General features: G+C 40.2%; 1 non-coding gene across 1 annotated transcript; it reads right to left on the bottom strand.

Annotated features, from left to right (window-relative positions):
* Positions 1 to 803: 803 nt before the first annotated feature.
* LOC145117855 (small nucleolar RNA R71) lies at positions 804 to 910 on the bottom strand. Its single transcript, XR_013712849.1, has one exon. It is a non-coding gene; the product is annotated as a small nucleolar RNA R71 (small nucleolar RNA).
* Between the last annotated feature and the right edge of the window lie 24,298 nt (positions 911 to 25,208).

Genomic DNA, 25,208 nt, shown 5'->3' on the forward strand with positions numbered 1-25,208 from the left:
AGAACTCACGACGTGAGCCTTACAGACTCACGACGTGAATCCTGTGATTCTAGTTTTCTTTGTTTTTAGTTTGCTTTTCTATTTTAGTTCAGTTTTACGTTTTTATTTTGTTTATTTTTCAGGAGTACATGACCAGAGGGTCCAATACACCTTTGGTGCCACCACTTGAAGATCCAGAGTCAGCCCTTCACAAAAAGAAAGATAAGAATGTAAGGGAAGATCAAACACCAAAGAAGACACCCTTACAAGAACTCAATTCAGTGTTCTCAAAGAAGTCGAGGAAGAAAACGGGAGAGTCAAGTTCATCTTCAAAGGACAAGAGCAAAGTTGAGAGCATCGATCAAATACCAATCCCAAACGAATCTGAAATCGAGTTTGGACTTTACACGAGTGAACCCGAGAACGAGCCGAGAAGCGAGATGGAAAACATTGAAGAAATGTCCATGGGAGCTTATAAGAAGCGAATTCGAGAAGATGTTGGTCCAGGTTTAGTGCAACCAGCGATACCTGCCACTGCCACATTCGAGCTGAAGGGACATATCCTCATTGCGCTAAAGGATATCCCATTTTATGGGAAGGATCATGAGGATGCATTTAAGCATCTAGATGAAGTCAACTACATTGCTGACTACTTCAATGTCCCGAATGTTAACCGAGACACCATCTTACTAAGGATGCTACCACTCACTTTCAAGGGAGCTGCAGAAGACTGGCTGAAAGCACTTCCTCCTGGTACAATCACTACTTAGGCTCAAATGCGTGAGAGATTCCTAGACCAGTTTTGCCCACCTTCCAAGATAGCTAAACTCAAGAAGGCAATAGTCAACTTTGAGCAACAACCGGGGGAGTCATTATAAGAAGCTTGGGAGCGCTACAAGGGGTTGTTAAGGAATTGTCCTCAACATGACCTAAACATCCAACAAGAGATGTCTATTTTCTATGATGGAGTCAATGTTATGACAAGACAACTCCTTGACTCTCAAGGGCCATTGACAAAGAAGAATCCAAGGGAGGTCAAGGAGTTAGTTGAAGAATTCATAAGACACTCTCATAAGTACCATAACCCAAGACAAGATGGAGTAAAAGGCAGTGGAGGTGTACAATCTGAAGAGATGGCTGCTATGATGGCGATGCTGAATACTATGGACCGGAGATTGACCCAAATGGACCAATCAGTTCATGCAATAAGGGTTGGATGTGAAAGATGCAGTGGGCCACACTGCACTAAAGATTGCAATTTGGATGAACATGGGAACAAGAAGGCTCAAGTTTGCTACTCGTGTGGGGACAAGTATGATGAAGATTGGAGAAAACCAAAGAAAGAGTGGCTGCCATATGATGAATACAAGAAGCAAAACGAGGAGAAATATAAGCAGACAGGCTGAGGCTTCTATCAAAAAGAGCCTCCACCAGCTGAAAAGAAAGTGGACTTGGAAAACATGTTGACGCGATTTATGGAAGCATCCGAGAGGAGACATGATGATACTGATGCAGTGATAAAGGAACACATGAATATGATGAAAGAACATCACAAAATGATGATTGACCAGCAAGCTTCATTAAGAAATCATCAAGCATCAATCAATAATCTAGAAGTCCAAGTCGGTCAACTCACTACTTTGGTGACTAACAAATTATCTCCACAACTTCCCGAAAAGAAAGCTCAACCTCATGTTATGGCTATTGATACTGAAGAAGAGGCAATCTCTGAATTTTTGGAGGCACTGGAAGTGGAACTAACGCAGCCCGATCCGAAGCCGAAGAAGCTGAAGTTCGAAAATGAAGACATTGCTGAAACACCAGACTCACGTCGTGAGCCCGATATGCTCACGTCGTGGGCCCGGTCTGAACAAAAAAAATTTGTAACTGTTCCAGCTTATAAACCACCTTTGCCATTCCCGTATCGAGCACATCTTAGTCCACTGAAAAGGGAACATCTGGAGTTTATTCAACAAATAAAGGGTATTCCTATTAATACTCCTTTTATTGATTCACTTTCAAAAATTCTAGAATACGCGGAGTTCCTACAAGATTTGATAGACACTCGACATGAATTAAAGAAGAATTCTCAAGTGATTCTTAGTGAGCAAAGTTCAAGGGCTGTATTGGGAGAGTTACCTAAGAAGATGGGAGATCCCAGACGCCTCACTCTACCATGTGAGTTTGGTAACAATTTGAAGACTTATGCTTTAGCCGATTCTGGGGCTAGCATAAATTTGATGCCTTTTTCGTTATACCAAAAGCTAAATATTCAGAAAATGAAGGCAACAAAAATGACCATCCACATGGCCAATCGTTCGGTGACGCATCCAAGAGGAATTATAGAAGACATCCTTGTTAAAATTGGAAAGTTTGTATTTCCAGTTGATTTTGTAATTATGGATATGAAAGAGGATGCAAATATCCCAATTATTCTTGGTCTCCCTTTGCTAAATACTGTTGGAGCTCTAGTTGATGTTCGTGAATCTAAGCTTACACTAAGGGTTGGTGATGATAAGGAAGATTTTGAATTACAAGATGGATTTCAAGGATATGATGTTAAAGGTGAAGTGTTCAACATTGATGAAGATGATGATGAGCTTGCAGAATTACAAAAGCTTATGGAAGAAGAAATCAAAACAATTCAACAAGTCAAGCGCACTAAACCAAGAGCGTTCATTCCGTTTTTTGTTGAAGTCATTGCCTATACAAACAAACATCTTTGATAAGTGAGGAAAGTGATGAAATGTCAAGTGATGAAGAAGAAGTTACATCAAAGGTGACTACTCCAGTGGTGAAGGAAGAGAAGGATACTATGGAGCTTAAGTGTGAAGACAAATTAGAGACTAAAGGGATAAAACGCAAGCTCGAGGGAGACGAAGTAAAGGCTAAAAAGGAAAATTCTAAAAACGTGTATATCCGTCGAGTCCAAGCTTACAAGAGACGTTTCAAGGAGCAGAAGATCCTGATGGTGGACTCTCTGACGAATCAACATAAGAGACACGGAGTCCAACTCATGACTCCTTAAAAAGAAGCGTTTCTCGGGAGGGAACCTGAGTTTGGTTTGCGTTTTCTTTCTTTTTCTTTTTGCATTTTTAGTTTTTAGGAAATCGATCATATCGTCCGAATCACTATATTCATAATTAAACACTGAGTGGGAGGTCCCAAAAAATTAAGTGGTAATAATTTAGAATCTAGTTAATAGACCAATTTGGAATTAATAAAATGTTTACAGTATTCACGATGTGAATTATTACGATTCACGACGTGAGTTCAGGATGTAACGGACAATATATCATTAATCCATAATTAGCTCATTTTCTATTAAATTAATGGCCCATTATTTTTACTCCAGTCCGATTTTGGTATAGATTGAATGGCCCAGTTTTTAAGCCAGACTGAATTCACGACGTGACCCTTTAAAGACTCATGACGTGAATCCTGAAATACTCGGGACCACAAATTAAAGAACACAGAACCCTCTTTGACCAAAACATTTCTCTATTCCCACGAAGTGAAAGAGGCGACTGGTCCCCCCTTGTTCGATTTCGGCCGACACACGTTCTTTAATCCTCTTTTGCTTACGCAATTCTCCAAAATAGGTACATTAATCTTCTTCCCATTGTTTATTATTCCTTTAATTGCTATATTTAGGGGTTAGGGTTTACTTTTCTTTAGTTATTAAAAATTGATACCCTAAATTTTGAAATCGTTACTGCATATGCCTACAATGTACTTAGAAATGATCTAGCATAAAACCCCAAGTATAGTATTGGCCCGATTTGTATAGAAATTGGATAGTTTCACGGTGCGATGACGAACTCACGACGTGAATTCGAAGGAAATCACGACGTGAATCCTGGGACTTGCCATTTCCTGTTCTGTTTAATTCTAATATTTTGGGATGTTTTTGTTGGCTGTGTTTTATAATTGTTTTTGCAGAAATGGCTCCTAGAAGAGAAGTTCCGACAGGGGTGGCATGTCACACCCCAAAACCAAGAACGGCGGAAACGTTCAGGGGTGGAGGACGTCATGTAAAGTATCATAACAGTGCAAAGTAGTAAACAAGCAACAACATCATCCATTGCATTAAAAGTAAAGTTTTAATACATGAGTGTTCTTTCATAGTAATAAGACACCAAAATATGCAATCAAAATAAAAGACGAGTCTTGTCTGTCCTCCGTCTTCTCAAAACCTGGTCATCGTACATGTCTACTGGTGACCAGAGAATACAAGTTATTTTGAAAGTGTAGATCAACATAAAGCTGGTGAATTCATAAGTATTATGGTGCCATTGATTTGAAAAGCTGTTATGAAAGACTTGTAATTATTTGATGAAACATTTAGTATAAGTGTGAAAACCCTAGAAAATCCCATATTTCCTACTAGTATAAAATGTAGTCTTCTACCAAGACCCGAATGCTTGAAGGTTGCATTTCTGTATAAATGAAAGTTTTTCCCCTGTGTGACTATTATTATAAATATATAGTCTACCTCATCGTTTATGTGAATGTGTCACAAAATAAAAGAAAAAGGGAAATTATAGAATCATTTAAGTATTATCCTTTGGTACTAGGATAAACACGGCAGAGTAATTGACGAATAGTATTTAACCGTAGACATCCGTCGATGTGCATTTTCCCTCTGTAGCTAACAGTTGGGTGTAGAATGGTTAGTCCCGTACATATATAATAGTATCTACACATATAATATGTAATAGTATCTCATGATATAGTATCTATGTAACAGAATCCATGTAAAAGTATCCATGTAATAGTATCTCTTCATATTGCATGTAATGTATTAGTATAGACTCATGAATGAACTGACTCTTGTGTAATTCCTTGTAATAGGAATAGTAGTTTGTATCCCTTAAACTATACATATAATAGTTTACTGGAATGTAAATTGAATGCCCAAGTAGGTTTATACACACTTGCTACACAAGAGTGTTGGAACTGAAGAAAGAATGAAAGCTCTCATATCAATACATATGTATATGAAACATAAGTGTATAGATATGGTTTTTAACAATAAGTTGAAAGAGGTTTTGTAAAACATTTAAGAGTTTTGAACAATAAATAATGATGATTTGATGTCAGTTTATAAACAGATTCAAAAGTAAATCATTTGATAACAAAGTATAAAACAGCCGAAAACTATTGTATTTATCACATTTTGAAGTATGTGAAATCAGTTGGTTGAAAACACAGTTATAAATCACATGTGATTGATTCTATAACTTCCTGTTTTCTACTTGTATTCCCCCCCCCCCCCACAATGAAAGCATTTAAAATCATTTAAAAGATTGATTAAGGGGTATGAACTCACCTGTAGTGGGTGGTTGTGGATGAACTGAATGATGTAGGATCCTAAGTGTCAAGTGAAGACTTGTACACACACAATGATCCTAGTTAACATATAATCACATATATGTATCGAATTAGTTATAAAACAACTAACTAACCAAGTTTAAGACATCCTAAGACATGTAAAACACTTGATTTAAGTGCTATAAGTCATAAGGATTGCATCTAAGGGTGGTAGGACCTTGCTATTGAGTTTGGGGTTCAAGGGTAAACTCCCTTGGAGTTTACGGTTTTGTGACCATAACTCCTTGAGTTTACGGTCGTAAACCCATGAGTTTACGGCCGTAAACTCATGTTTCTTGACCATTTTGTGTTTTGAAGCCTTAAAAATCACAAGAGGCATTCCTACTTCATGTTTAAGCCTTAGGAAGGGATTAGGGCACCATTTTACTCCTTTTTAGGAGTTTACGGTCCTTAGACCATTTCCCTTTGGGTTTACGGCCGTAAACCCAAATGATTATGGTCTTTTGGTTGTTTTGAGTCCTAAGCACAGTAAGGAAGGGGTCTAGACTAGTTTTCCAAGGCTTAGAAGGGACTAGGGCACACTTTGGCACCCTTAATAGGGTTTACGATCCAAGAACATCTTGGACCGTAAACACCTTGATCTTGTGTTTCTTGGGTGTTTTCTTGATGTTTAGAGGTGTAACAAGCTTTATAATACACTAGGGTAGGAGTACTTACTAGGTAGAAGCTTGAAAAGGTGCTAAAAGTCCAAGAACACTAGTGTGTGTTCTTGGTGTTCTTGGTGAAACTTGAAGATCTACACTTTTGGAATGATTTCACGGATGGAATCATGTTAGATCACTAGGTTAAGGTAGATATCAACCTATTAGGGCTAGAAACACTTACAAGTTGAAGATCTTGAAGAAATGTTGGATGATACTTGAGAGAGAATTTGATTTTGGATCTTGAAAATGTGAAAAGTGGTAAAATATGACTAAGTGTCATATTTATACCCGCTTTTAGGGTTTACGGCCGTAAACACCCTTGTTTAGGCCGTAAACTGCAAACTCTTGGAGTTTTGGAATATTATTGTTGCACAATAAACCCTAGGGCATCCTCTATCCTGATATCTCCTGAAGTACTAACTTAAAAACACTCAAACTTATTCCTAAAAGCTTGAAAGTTAGTAGAAACAGTTTTGACTTCTATTGAAGTGAATGGTTGTACATAATAGAAATTTTGGGTTGTCACATCATCCCCCCGTTAGAAGGAATTTCGTCCCGAAATTAGAGTTTAAGCAAATAAGTAGTTACAAATAACTAAGTAAAAAGATGAGGATATTTCAGTTTCATCTGATCCTCTCGCTCCCAAGTGACTTCAGGTCCTCGCTTGGCGTTCCAGCGAACCTTCACTATCGGGATACGACTTTGTTTCGTTTGCTTGACCTCCCGGTCCATGATCTCTACTGGTTCTTCCACGAAGTTGAGGCTCTCGTTGATCTCGATCTCGTCGAGTGGGATTACAAGAGTCTCGTCGGATAGACACTTTTTCAAGTTAGAGACGTGGAAAGTAGAATGTACGTTACTGAGTTCGCGTGGTAAGTTAAGTTTGTAAGCTACAGGGCCGATTCTTGCGAGAATCTCGAAAGGCCCTATGTGCCTTGGATTTAGCTTTCCACGCTTTCCGAAGCGTATCAAGCCCTTCCAGGGTGAGACCTTCAATAGAACGCGGTCTCCCACCTGGAATTCCAACGGTTTCCTTCGTTTATCAGCGTAGCTTTTCTGTCGGTATCTAGAGGCTTTCAATCGTTCACGAATCTGAACGATCTTCTCTGTCGTTTCCCAAATGATCTCCGGACCTGTGAGAGTGCTTTCAGGAACTCGTCCTTTTGCTAACTGGGTATCACCCACTTCAGCCCAGCACAGAGGGGATCTGCACTTTCGGCCATAAAGGGCTTCGAATGGAGCAGCCTTTATGCTCGTGTGATAACTGTTGTTGTAGGAAAATTCTACAAGGGGTATATGAGTATCCCATGCTTTCCCAAAGTCGATCACATAGGCTCGCAACATATCTTCCAAGGTTTGGATAGTTCTCTCACTTTGTCCGTCGGTCTGTGGATGGTAGGTTGTACTCATGTCCAGCCTAGTTCCTAGGGAACTTTGTAGCGACTGCCAGAACCTCGAAGTGAATCTACTATCTCTATCCGAGATAATGGATATGGGAACACCGTGCAGTCGTACAATCTCTCGAATGTAGGTTCTCGTAAGCTTCTCCATCTTGTCTGTTTCTTTGATAGGCAGGAAGTGTGCGGACTTGGTCAATCTGTCGACGATGACCCATATGGTATCACGTCCACCCGTTGTCTTGGGCAACTTGGTTATGAAGTCCATAGTGATCTGCTCCCACTTCCATTCTGGTATCTCCGGCTGTTGCAGAAGACCGGAGGGTTTCTGGTATTCGACCTTGACCTTGGCGCAAGTAAGGCATTTACTTACGAAGGTAGCAATCTCTGCTTTCATGTTAGGCCACCAGTATAGCTTTTTAAGATTAAGATACATCTTATCTGAACCTGGGTGGACGGAATAACGAGTGTTGTGTGCCTCGGTCATGACCATGTCTCCGAAGCCACCGCGTTTCGGTGTCCAGATCCGATCCATGAGGTATAAGGCTCCGCCACCCTTGACTTCCAAATTCTTATCCATCCCTCTTAGGGTTTCACTCGCCACATTTTCAGGTTTCAAAGCGTCGATCTGAGCCTCCTTAATTTGCGTGGACAAGTGTGAATAGATAGTTAGAGTCAAAGATTTGACTCTACGACCAGAGTATTCTTTCCGACTTAGGGCATCAGCTACTACGTTGGCTTTACCCGGATGATAACGAATTTCGCATTCGTAATCACTGAGTAGCTCGACCCACCGTCGTTGTCTCATGTTGAGCTCCTTCTGGTCGAGTATATGTTGTAGACTTTTGTGGTCTGTAAAGATCGTGCTTTTTGTACCATACAGGTAGTGTCTCCAGATCTTCAGAGCAAACACAACTGCTCCTAGTTCAAGATCGTGGGTGGTGTAGTTGACTTCGTGTGTCTTCAGCTGTCTCGAGGCATAGGCGATGACCTTACCTCGTTGCATCAGAACACAGCCGAGCCCTTGATTTGAAGCATCGCAATAGACAACGAAGTCTTCTATCCCTTCGAGGAGGGATAGTATTGGTGCGGTGCACAAGGCTCGTTTGAGCGTTTGGAACGCTCTCTCTTGCTTCTCTTCCCAGTCAAAGGCCACGCCCTTCTGGGTCAGTGTGGTAAGAGGTTTCGCAATGCGGGAGAAGTTCTGAATGAACCTGTGATAGTAGCCAGCGAGACCTAGAAATTGACGAATTTCTGTGGGTGTCTTCGGTGCTGACCAGTTCTCAATGGCCTTGATTTTGGAAGGGTCCACGTGAATTCCCTCTTCACTAACTACGTGGCCCAAGAATTCGATTCTTCGAATCCAAAATTCGCACTTAGAGAACTTCGCATAGAGCTTCTCCGATCGTAATGTTTCTAAGACTCTTCGTAGGTGTTGACTATGTTCCTCCTTACTTCGAGAGTAGATGAGTATGTCATCGATGAAGACAATGACGAACTGATCCAAGTAAGGCCGACACACCCTATTCATTAAATCCATGAATACTGCGGGCGCGTTAGTTAATCCGAATGGCATCACTACGAATTCGTAGTGCCCATAACGAGTTCGGAAGGCTGTCTTGGGAACATCCTCCTCTAACACTCGTAGTTGGTGGTATCCGGATCGTAGATCTATCTTCGAGAAGTAGTTGGCTCCTTGAAGTTGATCAAATAAATCATCAATACGGGGTAAGGGATAACGATTTTTAATGGTAAGCTTGTTGAGTTCCCTGTAGTCGATGCACATACGAAACGATCCTTCTTTCTTCTTGACGAACAAGACCGGTGCTCCCCATGGTGAGAAGCTTAGCCTAATGAATCCCTTTTGGAGAAGTTCGTTAAGCTGACTGGAAATGTCCTGCATCTCCGCTGGTGCCAGACGATATGGAGATTTGGCTACTGGAGTAGCCCCTGGCACTAAGTCGATTCTGAACTCGACTTGGCGTTGTGGTGGTAATCGTGGGAGTTCTTCTGGAAAGATGTCGGGAAAGTCGCGTACTTCGGGGATGTTCTGAATGTCTTTCACTTCTTGACTCGTATCAACGATGTGAGCGAGAAATGCATGACATTCCTTTCGTAAGCATTTCTGAGCCTGGATGCACGAAATGATGCGAAAACTCGTACTAGGTTTGTTGGCGTAGATAATTAGAGTTTCGATGTTAGGAAGGTTAAGACGAACTGCTTTTTCAAAGCACAAGATGTTGGCGCGATGAAGACTCAACCAATCCATGCCGATAATGACGTCGAAACTTTTAATTGGGACCGGCATGAGGTCTATCTCGAAAGTATGGCCATCTAAAGTTAGAGTACAACCTACGTATGTGGAGTTAGTACTTTCCGTTTTCCCGTTCGCCATTTCTATAGTGAATGATTTATCTAGTGCACGTGGTTTTTGTTTAAGCAGGTGTGCAAATTTCTGGTTTACGAAGCTTTTCTCCGCTCCACTGTCGAAAAATATGCAAGCATATGAGTTATCGAGGAGAAACGTACCAGTAACTATCGTAGGATCAGCTACGGCTTCCTCGTGGCCTATGGCCAGAACTCTTCCTACTCCGCCAGCTATCCCTGCCTTAGGGCAGTTCCTCTTGTAGTGGCCCACTTCGCCACAACCGTAGCAAGCTTGGCCCACCCTGGCGTTAGGAACTTGAGCGGTCGGCCTTGCTGGAGTCTTGCAGAAACGGGCAGTATGCCCCCTTCTGTTGCAGTTAGTGCACTGCATTTCCCGGCAAGGTCCGTTGTGATGGAAGGTGCATTTGTTGCACCTCGGAAGATTACCGACATAAGGCTTCGCTGGTAAGGGATTAACAGGGACAACAGGAGTTACTGTGGCAGCATTGATTGTGACTAGTTGTTGTCTCTTTGAGGATTCTTGCGAAGCCCCGCTTTTCCTCTTGTTCCACCCCTTTTTCTTGTTGTTGTTGTTGTTGTTGTTGTTTCCCTTTTGTTGCTCAGGTGTAGAAATCGTTGGGTTCTGGTGTTTCCGTGATCTATAAGAGATTGTACCAGCTCTTTGGCACTGTCAAAAGTAACAGGCCTGGATGCTAACACACTTGACTGGATCTGGGGCGACAGTCCCCAAATATATCTCTCTATTTTCTTGCTCTCAAGAGCAACCATATCAGGGCAAAGAATTGCCAGATCACAGAATCTATTAGTATAAGTTGATATGTCAGAACCAACCATTTCAAGACCCCAGAGTTCCTGTTCGATTTTTTGAATTTCCCCTCGTGGACAGTACTCTCTCATCAGCATGGCTTTCAAGTTTTCCCAACTTATCGAATTTGCCACTATTAGAGTCAGTGACTTAACGTGGCCATTCCACCAAGTTAAGGCCCTGTCAGAAAAGGTACAAGTAGCAAACTTGACCTTATTGTTCTCTGGGCAAGCGCAGATTTCAAAGACTGCTTCTGTCTTTTCTATCCACTGCCTTAAGATCATAACCCCTCCAGTTCCATTGAAATTTCTGGGTTTGACATTCGTAAAATCCTTGTAGGTGCATTCCCGGGAGCGCCCATGGCTCTCGCCATGGTTGGAATGAGGTGCACCTGTTCCCGATCCACTAGGGACAGGAGTATTGATGTGGGACATGGCAGCCGCTACGGCCGCCGTGACAGGTGCTTGGAACGTAGCAGCGTCGAACTGAGGAGGTGGTGGAGGTGGTGGTATCGGTGTTTCGTTATTATTGTTACGCCTCGGATTTCTGCGAGGAGGCATCTTTTAACTATAAGTTTAGAAAGATGAAGATATTGATAAGAATTCAATAGGAAAGTTGATGAAAATGACTCATGGACTAACTCTTCATAGTCCAACAACATGATTAAATGTAGATCTAGAACTAACAGATGATAGCATTTGGATAATAATTTCCATGAGATTAGGTCCATGTCAATATTACTGGAATTACAGATGTAACAAGTTCGGAAAAAATGGCCTAGTAGGAGGCCTTACATCAACCAAGATGGGAAAATTTTGACAGGACTACGACCAAATCAAGACCTAACATGTCTAATATTTACAAAGATAGGAAATTAGACCAGAGTTTTACATAACTAGGTTATATCCAAAAGAGAAGTCGATGAGATTCTATCGGCGACGAGAACTACTAAGGTGAGTTCTTGATTACGACAGAAGGCGTTCTATGTCCCTCACACGCCTGTCAGATCTTACTTGCTGAGCTCGAAGTTCCCTGACTTCAGCTTGGGTTCCAGCAAGTTCTCTCTGTAGAGCTGCATTGTGGACCAGAGTCCTTTCATGAGCAGACTCTAGTTGGCGAATGCGGACTGTGTTAAAGCCAGAGTTGGCGTCAATCTCCATAACTCGGTTGATAGCAGCTCGACCTTGTTCGGTGTTCCGGGAAATCCTACGAACCATGATGGGTAGGACCCTGTCAGCTGAACCTCCCTCAGTGAGGTTGTAGAAGCTTCTGTCTCCATTGTAGGGGATGGGTTGACTCTGTTCCTGACTCCATCTATTCAAGTTTGTGGCCCACAGAGGTGTGGGTCCTTGAAATGCTGGACGAGGGTTTGGGTCATGAGCAGCTGAGGGTAGATTGTTGACTTCTGGTTCTGAGTCAGAACTATCAGAAAAGCCTTCAGCTTCGTGATCATCCAAAGGAATTGGGTGATCATTCTCTGGCTCTTCTGCGAGCCATCCAGCATTGTCGTGGTTAGGGTAGTACGGGTCGCCGTGGGGATGGAATCCAGCCATGATATCTATGCGAGAAAAGGGATATAAGAAGAAATTAATAGACCTACTAACTAAGATAATTATAAGATGATCTTTATCAGTTATTTTAATACTTGTTTAGTGCATACCAGTTATATGTACTCACGACAGGATAGACCTTCGAATAAGTGACCCTAACTCTAAGCCTACAACCAAACAAGGACAAGAAGTAAAGCAAAAATTTACAGATTCTAAGTCTATGACGTCCTAGATACATATAATCTTAGGGTATTCACTCAGCAACTATTGACCTACTGATAAAGACCTTTTAGTTCTCAAATAAGTAATTATAGTAACACCAAATACCCCTATGGTATTTCATTGTGGTAATGTTGGTAAGTTTTTAAAATTGTTGCCATATCACAACCATTCTTGGGCATGTGCTAATTACTCCTCGGACCAGCATAGTTGATCAGGCTATGCTACTCCCAGGACTAACCATACGTCCACGAGCTTACTTGTGATATTCAACAATCGTAATACTTTTGTTCTTGTCATTGTGACACTGATTTTAGTATGAATGCAGGCATGTATACTTAGTTAAATATTTTATTATTTAAAAGTATAAACTCTTGGTCAGAGTATTTTAATCCCAATGTATTTATAGTCTGTATATCTTTTATGGGTTGATATACTCAATTCACGATAAACAAAGCTCTGATACCAATCTGTCACACCCCAAAACCAAGAACGGTGGAAACGTTCAGGGGTGGAGGACGTCATGTAAAGTATCATAACAGTGCAAAGTAGTAAACAAGCAACAACATCATCCATTGCATTAAAAGTAAAGTTTTAATACATGAGTGTTCTTTCATAGGAATAAGACACCAAAATATGCAATCAAAATAAAAGACGAGTCTTGTATGTGCTCCGTCTTCTCAAAACCTGGTCATCGTACCTGTCTACTGGTGACCTGAGAATACAAGTTATTTTGAAAGTGTAGATCAGCATAAAGCTGGTGAATTCATAAGTATTATGGTGCCATTGATTTGAAAAGCTGTTATGAAAGACTTGTAATTATTTGATGAAACATTTAGTATAAGTGTGAAAACCCTAGAAAATCCCATATTTCCTACTAGTATAAAATGTAGTCTTCTACCAAGACCCGAATGCTTGAAGGTTGCATTTCTGTATAAATGAAAGTTTTTCCCCTGTGTGACTATTATTATAAATATATAGTCTACCTCATCGTTTATGTGAATGTGTCACAAAATAAAAGAAAAAGGGAAATTATATAATCATTTAAGTATTATCCTTTGGTACTAGGATAAACACGGCAGAGTAATTGCCGAATAGTATTTAACCGTAGACATCCGTCGATGTGCATTTTCCCTCTGTAGCTAACAGCTGGGTGTAGAATGGTTAGTCCCATACATATATAATAGTATCTACACATATAATATGTAATAGTATCTCATGATATAGTATCTATGTAACAGAATCCATGTAAAAGTATCCATGTAATAGTATCTCTTCATATTGCATGTAATGTATTAGTATAGACTCATGAATGAACTGACTCTTGTGTAATTCCTTGTAATAGGAATAGTAGTTTGTATCCCCTAAACTATACATATAATAGTTTACTGGAATGTAAATTGAATGCCCTAGTAGGTTTATACACACTTGCTACACAAGAGTGTTGGAACTGAAGAAATAATGAAAGCTCTCATATCAATACATATGTATATGAAACATAAGTGTATAGATATGGTTTTTAACAATAAGTTGAAAGAGGTTTTGTAAAACATTTAAGAGTTTTGAACAATAAATAATGATGACTTGATGTCAGTTTATAAAAAGATTCAAAAGTAAATCATTTGATAACAAAGTATAAAACAGCCGAAAACTATTATATTTATCACATTTTGAAGTATGTGAAATCAGTTGGTTGAAAACACAGTTATAAATCACATGTGATTGATTCTATAACTTCCTGTTTTCTACTTGTATTCCCCCCCCCCCCCCAAATGAAAGCATTTAAAATCATTTAAAAGATTGATTAAGGGGTATGAACTCACCTGTAGTGGGTGGTTGTGGATGAACTGAATGATGTAGGATCCTAAGTGTCAAGTGAAGACTTGTACACACACAATGATCCTAGTTAACATATAATCACATATATGTATCCAATTAGTCATAAAACAACTAATTAACCAAGTTTAAGACATCCTAAGACATGTAAAACACTTGATTTAAGTGCTATAAGTCATAAGGATTGCATCTAAGGGTGGTAGGACCTTGCTATTGAGTTTGGGGTTCAAGGGTAAACTCCCTTGGAGTTTACGGTTTTGTGACCATAACTCCTTGAGTTTACGGTCGTAAACCCATGAGTTTACGGCCGTAAACTCATGTTTCTTGACCATTTTGTGTTTTGAAGCCTTAAAGATCACAAGAGGCATTCCTACTTCATGTTTAAGCCTTAGGAAGGGATTAGGGCACCATTTCACTCCTTTTTAGGAGTTTACGGTCCTTAGACCATTTCCCTTTGGGTTTATGGCCGTAAACCCAAATGATTATGGTCGTTTGGTTGTTTTGAGTCCTAAGCACAGTAAGTAAGGGGTCTAGACTAGTTTTCCAAGGCTTAGAAGGGACTAGGGCACACTTTGGCACCCTTAATAGGGTTTACGGTCCAAGAACATCTTGGATCGTAAACACCTTGATCCTGTGTTTCTTGGGTGTTTTCTTAATGTTTAGAGGTGTAACAAGCTTTATAATACACTAGGGTAGGAGTACTTACTAGGTAGAAGCTTGAAAAGGTGCTAAAAGTCCAAGAACACTAGTGTGTGTTCTTGGTGTTCTTGGTGAAACTTGAAGATCTACACTTTTGGAATGATTTCACGGATGGAATCATGTTAGATCACTAGGTTAAGGTAGATATCAACTTATTAGGGCTAGAAACACTTACAAGTTGAAGATCTTGAAGAAATGTTGGATGATACTTGAGAGAGAATTTGATTTTGGATCTTGAAAATGTGAAAAGTGGTAAAATATGACTAAGTGTCATATTTACACCCCCTTTTAGGGTTTACGGCCGTAAATACCCTTGTTTAGGCCGTAAACTCCAAACTCTTGGAGTTTTGGAATATTATTGTTGCACAATAAACCCTAGGGCATCCTTTCTCCTGATATCTCCTGAAGTACTAACTTAAAAACACTTAAACTTATTCCTAAAAGCTTGAAAGTTAGCAGAAACAGTTCTGACTTCTATTGAAGTGAATGGTTGTACAGAATAGAAATTTCGGGTTGTCACATGGCAAGTTTACACCCATTTTATGCTTTTCCAACCACCTTGCCACGGACAATTTCACACGTTGCAATAACAGGCTAGGGTGGTTGTTCAACAGGGAATTTGTTGTTGCCCCAACAATCAATTGGCCAAGGTTGAAGAAGGTCGGAATCTTTGATAGGCTGTCTCCATTTCTCACAAAAATATTTATGGGGAATGGGTTTTCATTCACTTGCAAGGGCTGGCTTAATCTATTCGGTATCCAAGAAAGGGTATATAAGGAATTGTGTGTGGAATTCATTGCTATGGTGGTATTCCATGAGAATGTCCACGACCCTACATTCCCACAAGCCTTAGTTTTTAGACTCGGGGGTGAATATCATGAGTGCAGCTTGATTAAGTTTTCCTGGAGGATGGAGTTATACACGGCCCAGGAAGCTATGACTCCAGAATTTGCTATGTTTTTTAGGGAGGCAGCTCGAGACTATGAAAATGGGGCCTTGGGGATCGAGTTGTGGAGCAACATTGCATCCGGAATATTCAATTCCGGAGTATCACCCGAAAGCAGCATAAGATCCCCCATTCACCGTTTGATACACCGATTCATCACTTTCTCCATCAATCATCAACGTCATGGGGATAAGGTCACGAAGCAAAATATGTTCTTTTTATGGTGCATTTTACAGTCGGGAGTGTGTTGCAACATTCCTTATTTCTGGCCCGCTACTTAGCGGATTCTGCTATGAGTTCCCGCCCTGGAAGCCCTATCTGTGGGGGCCATTTTATCACTCGACTGGCCAGTCTTATGGCCTAATCGTTCCCGCCATTACCCGCTCGTTGACTTGCATGGAGGGTAACGAGTTCACAATGGGATACTTGGAGACAATGAGGGTTGTTCAGAATTACGGGACTCATTGGGGGATTGTTTGTACTGATGATGAGGGTGATGGTGGTGAGCAGCCTGGTGCACAACCTGAGCAGCAGCCACAACCACGGCCAAGGTGAAGGAATGTGAGAGGGAGAGGTGAATGAGGACAACCGGTGCACCAACAAGCACCCATTGGAGGACCCAATTTTGGGGATGATATGACAGGTTATTTTGATCAACTTTCGTTAAGCGTGAATTGGATTGGGGGTACAATGGAAAATATGATCAGACATTTCCATGTTGAGCAACCTCCTCACTTGGGGAATCATTACCCAATTTTCCCCAGGTGGAGTGAGTATCGAGGTCAAGGAGGAGATGGAGCCGGTCCAAGTGGAGCACGTGATGAAGAAGATGACGATTGAGTTCCTATTTAGTTTTTATTTTAATTTTATTTGGTTTAGCTTTTTGTGGTTTTAAATTTGTTTTGGTTTGTAAGACTTTTAAACTATTATGTTACTTTTAGTTCTCTTTTGGTGGCTTTATTTCAGATTTGCTATGGAGTCTCGGAAAGGAAGGTCAAGAGTCGTGTTCGTCTAAGACAAGTGTCGTTAGAGTCTAAGAAGTTAAGAGTCAAGACCCACAATTTTAATTAAGTGTGGGGTGAGTCAAAAGAGAGGATAAGAGTAGAGAAGAGTCATAAGAACATATATTAGCAACGTCTTAATCAATTAAGACATTTGTTTGAAGTTAAGAGGTGAAGACAGAACAGTTTTCTGTATGTCTAGTGCTCACGTCGTGACTTTCTAAAATTCACATCGTGAGTCAAGTTTTCACGGGTTTCTTATTTCCATGTTTTTTTTTGATTTCACGTCGTGGACATTCTTATAATTCACAACGTGAATCATGAAAATCCACAAAAATGAAGCCCATTGATGCATTTTCCTATATGGGTCACCACTTTTCTTCTTGGGATTGTTATGAAGATTATTTTGGCTCGGTTTCTTTACCACTTAATGTGGCGTATGCTTTCCCACATTATTCTTCGAGCTTGGAGATTTAGACCACCTTTGTTGAAGTTTGAAGTCTCGATTCCATATTTTATTGACGCTTATTACAATGATCAAGATCCACGTTCATATTTCGAAGAAGTTCCACATTCGAGATGCGCATTTTGTCCACACTTATGGAGTTCGATCACGCCACTATCCCAGGGGAGTCTGTTCCTTTTTCTCCCTTTTATTACTTTTAATTTAGTTTATGCATACAATGAGGGCATTGCATGTAATAAGTGTGGGGTAGGAGGCCGAAAAATTAATTGCTTAGATTGCTAAAAGTAAACTGCTAGAAATTAGAAAATTCAAAAATTTTAGAAGAAAAAATAATAATAATCTAAATAAAAATTTCTAGTAATAATAATTTGAACTTAAGTTGCTAGTGTTGCATTGGTATGGTCTGATAAGAGCTCAAATGTTTAGTTGAGCCGATACACGTTATAGTGCATTTGTGGCCTCCTTTATTCTAGTGAAATCATGGGACAAAAACATAACCTCGCTTAGTTTGAGGGATGCAATATGTTTAGCAGTCTGTACTTGAAATGTATCCAGGAAAATTGATATCCTTAACCAATAAAGGTTGAAGTTAAGCGCCCCTGCTTAAGCATGTAGGTTTTGAGTGAAAAAAAAAGTGAGTACATGTAAAAAGAGAGAGAGAGAGAGAGAGAGAAATTACCAAAAAGTGAAAAATTGAAGAATTTTTGGAGCAGAAAAGTGTCAAAATTGAAGATCAAAGATCGAAAATTCTGAAGTTTCAAAAGTTCAATATATCAAAATCAAACATAAAATTTGGTGAATTTAAAGAAATCAAAGATCAAAATATCAAGAAGTGAAGAATTCAAGAGCTCCATAGTTTGGTATCTTAAAAAGTTGTAATTCTCTAGTCTATGTATGCTTGGGTGGCTTTACAAAAATACCTTGAGGTTAGAAAGTTTTCTACGGATGGATTCGGAGGTTTGCATAAAATGAGCGTTGTTCAAAAGAAGTGGGCGAGTGTTTATGAGGATTGTGAGTATTTAGAATTGAGGGGGGTTACTTAGGAAAAATTTTAGACACAAATGCATGTGTTGAGGTCTTGGCATAATGGTTGAGTTTGAGTTGGATCATTCTATGTGATGTTGGTGATGAAGGCTTAAGTGTAAAATAGTTAAATTTGCTTGAGGGCAAGCAAAGAACAAGTGTGGGATATTTTGATATTGCCATATTTATACATATTTTTAGGCAATATTCATTTACATTTTTACTAATAATTTGGTTATTTGTATAGAATAATGGTACTTATAAGGATAAATTGTTATTTGCAGCCAAAATAGAAGCATTCTCGAAGATAGGGACTGAAACTGACAATATTTGGAACTTTGGAGGCTTGAAGAAAAGAAGGATGAAAAAGTTAGCAATTGACGTACTCACGACGTGAATAGTTTAGGATTCACGACGTGAGTTGGAGTGTTCTAGAAGATATGCATCCGGGTTGGAGAGTCCTTGTCGAATACGGAAAACTTGCATTCACGACGTGAATCCTTATGGTTCACGACGTGAACTCGGAAAAATCATATATTATAAATTCTCTTGCTCATTACGACTAGAGAGGCTTTTGGCTGGAGAAAAGGGTTTCAGAAGACGAATTTCAGCAGAAGAAAAGTCTTGGAAGAAGGTTTTCAACACCAAAAGAGTAGAGGTCCATAATTAGTTTATTTGTTGATACTTGAACATGTCTTATACTTTGATTTGTGTTTGTTTATTTGCTACTATGAGTAGCTGAATCTAGCAACTCTTGTTTAGCTAGATGAAGCTTTTGATATATGGTTTAGCTTAATGACTATTGGATTTGTTAGTTGGTAATTTGCTTGTGTTCGATTTGTTACTACGTAGCATGTTGATATTGTTTCTTTAGTTGCTTGAATTCATGATCTGTGTAGTTAGTGAACATTAAACTGCATGAACTTGTTAACCTGGTAAATTAGTGAACACTAAATTGCTAGAGCTAGGATCGACCAAAATCTTAGATAGTAATTAAAGTAGATAAATTTAGCTATGCTAGAGAACATAAAATATGACCATAATTGTGTTTGCATAATAAAACTTACATAGCATACCTATAATCTATAATTGGTTCTGTGTTTGATTGTGTGTGACCATGCATAGTTTTACATGAATTAGTCAAATATTAGTAAATTTGGACTTAAATTGCTAATAATATAATATTTGGTGACCAACTTGATATGTAACAACCCGATACTTCAATCAATGTAACGACCCAACGTCGAGTTGGTAACCTATCTTAATATAATAGGAATAACGTCAAAAATGAAACGTTCAAAAATCTCAATGTGAATGTACTAAGTGGTAGATATCATATCAAAGTTTTCAAAAATATAAAGAACACAAAAATCCGAGTTATAACGAAGAAGATATGACTAATCGAAAATCCGCAACAAAACCGGCAAAACGCTGTTAAGCATAAAATGAGAAATCTCAATAAAATACTTTTTAGCCTTAGGTATCTAAATGAAAGTCGTAGATATCATTAAATCGTGAACGTGCATAAAAAGAACACCCAAATCTGACTTCATATGAGCAAGTTATGATTTTTCGAAGTTTCGGACATAGCAGTAGACAGCTAAAAACTCGAAATAAAGATCGAGTAACTTTTGGCCAATGTGAACTAAACGAGAATTGAAGATCTCGACAATAGTATCACAACGGTAAAAAGACAGAAGAAAACGGAAGCCGGATGAAGAAGTTATGGATTTTTAACTGACTTTTCCAGTCCCGGACTGTTAAAAATATAATATTAAAAATAAATTCAAAACTAGCCGACGGAGTCTAAATGAAAGTTGTAGAGTACAGTCTCACCTACGCGTGGATATAAACAACGTCAAAAACGGAGCTCGTATGCGGATGTTACGTAATTTAGAAGTTTGATGTTCGGATTACGCCCCGCGTACACAGGCGCAGAGCCTCGTCCCATCGGCCATCAGGTCCGAAGTTCGTAAGCAATGATGTCTCGGGAGTACGCCCCACGTATCCCTAGAGTACGCCCAGCGTACGAGGGTGGTTCAGCCCTATAAATAAGATGCAAGGGTCTCGGGTTTAGGTGCTCATTTCTACCACCCTTCTCTCTCGTTTTCCGTGTTTAGCATCTCGAAGCCATCCCGAAGCCTCGGTTTTCATATCCAAGTTCCAAAGGAAGTTTTACGCTCCCGAGATTCCCGAGAATCCCTAGAAATCAGCTTTCTCCAGTCGAAGTTCTGCTCGATTTTTGTCTCGCCTTCTTCAAGCTACCAAGTGAGTTCATACCCCTATCACTACATTTTCAAATGCTTTTAAACAACTTTAAAGGGGCGGGGGGGGGGGGGGGGATACAAGTAAACACATGGTTAATCCCGTGTGAAAACATCAATCTTTTGTTATACATTTCATGTTGATTTCCTACCTATCGTATGGATCTGTTAACATGCAAAACATCTTACACTATTTTACCCTCTCGGGATGAAACATGTTTATAAATAATATAATCTTTATTTATACGTTGCATCATATCAAGGGTAACCACTTTCACTATATCATTCTTATACATACAAGAACATACACCTCTTAATTATGCCTTTGTCTATATTGTGGAAAAAGGGTAATCAATTCAGGATCAAACATATTCATTTTAATATGTGACTTAATTGAGAATCTGTAAGTCATTCATCTTCACTATACCTATTAAGGTATCACTAGAAGTCCTGTTTTATAACCAGAATCTCCCGTCCGGAGAACGTGACAATTGTGTATAGATCTACACAGGACTAATGATCCCGCACCCTGACTGTTAGCTACAGTCCCCGGGTGACAAGTTTCATAACATTTCGATGCCTAAAGAACGTCGCTATAGGCAAATTATGATAGTACGGTTTTGAAAAATCACTGGATAGACAATTATTATGGTATTACGTTTTCACGGGAAAACTGACTGTTATAGTTCTTTTAACATACAGATACAATCTTCTTATAGTTTTGTTGCATAATAAAACTATACATCATTCTTTTGAGCATGTCATAGTTACTCACAGGTTACGGTCTTGGTCATTTGAGACTGTATTTCACTTTTAGGAAAATAAGGGATTTTCCTGTTTCAAACGCATATAGTTTACACAACGATCTTTCATTTTCATTTCATACATTTATAAGAAAATATCGGATTTTCTGGAAAACATACACGAACTTTCGAATGGCATACATTTTCTCAAAACACTACTTATGAACTCACCAACTTAATTGTTGACACTTTTTCTTGAAATAACTTGTATTCTCAGGGAACCGCTAAGCAGGGTTAACAACTACTTTTAGAGATTAACGCTCTTGCGTTAACATCATCTTTTGGATTTCATCATTCTGTATTTGACTTTTAAACATGTAATACATACAATCATGTAAACTTTTCAAATATATGTTATGGTGGTGTGTACTTTCTTTACTATTCAATTGATATGATACTGAATATGACGTCCTCCGCCCCCGAACGTTTCCGTCGTTCTGGTTTGGGGGTGTGACAGATTGGTATCAGAGCATTGTTTATAGTGAACTAAGTATATCAAAACCATTTTCTTTTTTATAAACAACTATAAACACAACCGGGAAAAAACACTCTGATTAAGAGTTATACTTTTAAAATGAAATTTTTATAAAGTATACATGCATACATTGCATAACAGGGTCAGTATCATATTGAAAACAATATAGAAGTATTATAGATGAGTTGTGCAGTGCAGGTATGCCTTGGAACATGTAATCGGAACTGGGATGAATATAGCCTGATCAACTATATTTGTCCGAGAGCCAACTAACGTATGCCAGGGAGTAGCTGCAGTGGACAACAAGTCTAAAGACTTACCAAAAGCATAACCTTTTTGAATCAAACATAACATTTAAAATACTATAGGAGTATTTGGGAAATGCAATAAGTTTAAATTTTGATACTTCAGTATGTGCTTTAGTTTATAGTCAATTCTTAACCCTATTCTCGTATAGACACAATGGCTGGATTCCATCTACCCGGAGACCCCTACTACCCCAATCAAGGCAATGGAGTATGGGAGGAAGACGACCCATAAGAGGATGAGGAACCCATGGAAGAAGAGGAAGAGGAAGGCTCTGATGGGAAAGACTCAGAACTAGAAGTAATCAACCCACCAGTCGTCCGACCTCCTGCGGTTCGAAGAGGTTTTCAGGGACCAACTCCCGTCTGGGAAGTCACATTCACCATTGGAGTCAACAGCAAGGATTGCGCCCTCCCTACGACATGTGTCGGGACTTCTACGACGTCAGTGGGGGAAGTTCAGCTGACCGGGCACTCCCAGTCATTGTCGGAAAGCTAGCCAACCAGTCCTACCAATCAGAAGTCCAAGCGAACCGGATTCGCGAAGTCAACATGGAGGTATAAGGTAACACAGCAGATATCCGTCGCCTGGACAGGTTGCAGGAGGATGCCCAACTTCACACCGACACACTCCAGGACCAAATGAATGCAGCTCTCTCCGAGGGAAGAGAAATGAGGGAGCAGCAAGCCATCTTTGATAGGCGTCTCATGGGAGTAAACCAATCAGACGCTGAGTCAAGCTCCAAGCACAACCCGCGTCGCAAGTAGTACTTGCCTGACTCCCAAAATTTTGTTATAGATTAGGACCTCGGCTAAAAGTCTTACTTGTCTTTAACTTTTTGTAATCGGAGACCTTTAGAAAGGTCGAATTTTCCTGACTTCGGAATGTAACCAAATATATGTTTAATATATAAGGAAGTACTTCTTTTGTGTGTTAATTCTCTGCATACCACTGAAATTCATAAGTTTATCTATTTAATATATAAACTCTTCTTATGAATCAAACTCAAAAACCTTGTTAGGTCAAATCTAATTCAGGAAATATTGAAAATAGCTGACTCATTATCACGCGACTTTCAATCATCAAAGACTTATTATCTTCATTGTTATTTCTTTGGCAGCTCGATGCCTCCTCGTAGGTCAGCTCGCCGAAATGCGACACCAACGCCACCGCCACCACCTCCAGCTGAAGATCCCGCTATGGTGCAGGTTGCTATCACCGCAGCAGTAGCAGCTGCACTATCCCAATTAAACTCTAACAGAGTTGGAGGGACCGGAAGCAGTACAAATCATTAGAACCATGGCATTGGTCATGGTCATGTTAGGGAATGCACCTACAAAGAATTCTCGAACGCAAAGCCGAAAATGTTCAACGGGACTGGAGGGGTCATTGAACTTATGCAATGGTTTTTAAAGACCGAGACGGTCTTTGAGATCTATACATGCCAGGAAACAAGCAAGGTCAAGTTTGTTGCTTGCACCTTCACGGACCGAGCACTCACATGGTGGAAGGGCCATGTGAAATCCATATATCTTCCTGTCGCCAACGCCATGAGTTGGTGGAGGACTTGAAAGTCCTACTGTTAGAAGAATACTGCCCGAGGGGCGAAATTCAAAAACGGGAGCACGAACTATGGAACCTGAAAATGGTTGGTTCTGACCTAGCCGCCTACACGGCCAGGTTTAGCGATTTGTCAGCCCTGTGTCCGGGCATGGTCAACCCAGAACCAAAGAAAGTGGAAAGATACATTTGGGGGTTGTGGCCCCAGATTCAAGGGCATGTTTTGGCTTCCAACCCAGTCACATTCAACAGCGCGAAGCACCTGGCACAACGATTAATCGATCACGGGGTTACACATGGTACCATCGTAGTTGCTGCTGACCCACCGAAGGTGGTAGAGGACCGAAGGAAACCCTGGAACAAGACAAAGGGGCAAACCACGCAGGAAAACCCTAAGAAACAACAAATGGTGGTAGCTCATGCTGTTACTGTCCCGACCGCCCCAACACCAACAAAGCCATACATCGGCAACCTACCGAAGTGCAGTAAATGCAAATTCCATCATCACGGACCCTGCCGTGAAATGCATTGCACTAGGTGCAACAGGAAGGGACACACCGTCCGCTTTTGCAAAGAACCAGCCCAACCACCCACTTCAGCTGCAAATGTCGGAGTAGGTCGTACCTGCTACGAGTGCGGAGCCACAGGGCACTTCCGAAGGGACTGCCCGAACGCAAACAACAGGAATGTTGGAGGAAGTGGCCGAGTATTCACAATGGACCAGGAGGAAGCCGTTGCAGACCCCACTGTTGTTACGGGTACGTTTCTCCTCGATAACTCATATGCATACATGTTATTTGATAGTGGAGCGGAGAGGAGTTTCGTAAACCATAGTTTTAAAAATCTACTCAAACAAACCCCTCAATCATTAAGTGAAACTTTTATAGTAGAAATGGCTAATGGGAAAACCGAAGGTGCTAAGGAAATATACCTAAATTGTACCCTCTCACTAAACAATAATTCCTTTCCAATCGACCTCATGCCAGTCTCAATAAAATGTTTCGACGTCATCATAGGCATGGATTGGCTAAGTTCTCATCGTGCGAACATTTTATGTTACGATAAGGCCGTTCGCCTTAATCTGCCAAATGGAGAAGCCCTCGTTATTTATGGAGACAAACCTAACACCCCTCTTTGTATCATCTCTTGCATCAAGGCTCAGAAATATCTGCACAAGGAATGCCACGCATTCTTGGCACATGTTGTGGATGTGAATCGAGGAGTAGAAGACATCAAGAGCGTGCCTGACGTCTGTGACTTTCCTGATGTCTTTCCTGAGGATCTTCCAGGAATACCGCCTGCAAGACAAGTCCAATTCAGAATCGACTTAATTCCTGGAGCCACCCCTGTGGCCAAAGCGTCGTATCGCTTAGCCCCAGCAGAGATGCAAGAACTATCCAGTCAACTGAATGAGCTACTCAGCAAAGAATTCATCCGACCAAGCTTCTCACCT

The sequence above is a fragment of the Lactuca virosa genome, chromosome 5 (assembly GCF_052849685.1).
Source record: "Lactuca virosa cultivar CGN04683 chromosome 5, Lactuca_virosa_CGN04683_v6, whole genome shotgun sequence".
Taxonomy (NCBI): domain Eukaryota; kingdom Viridiplantae; phylum Streptophyta; class Magnoliopsida; order Asterales; family Asteraceae; genus Lactuca; species Lactuca virosa.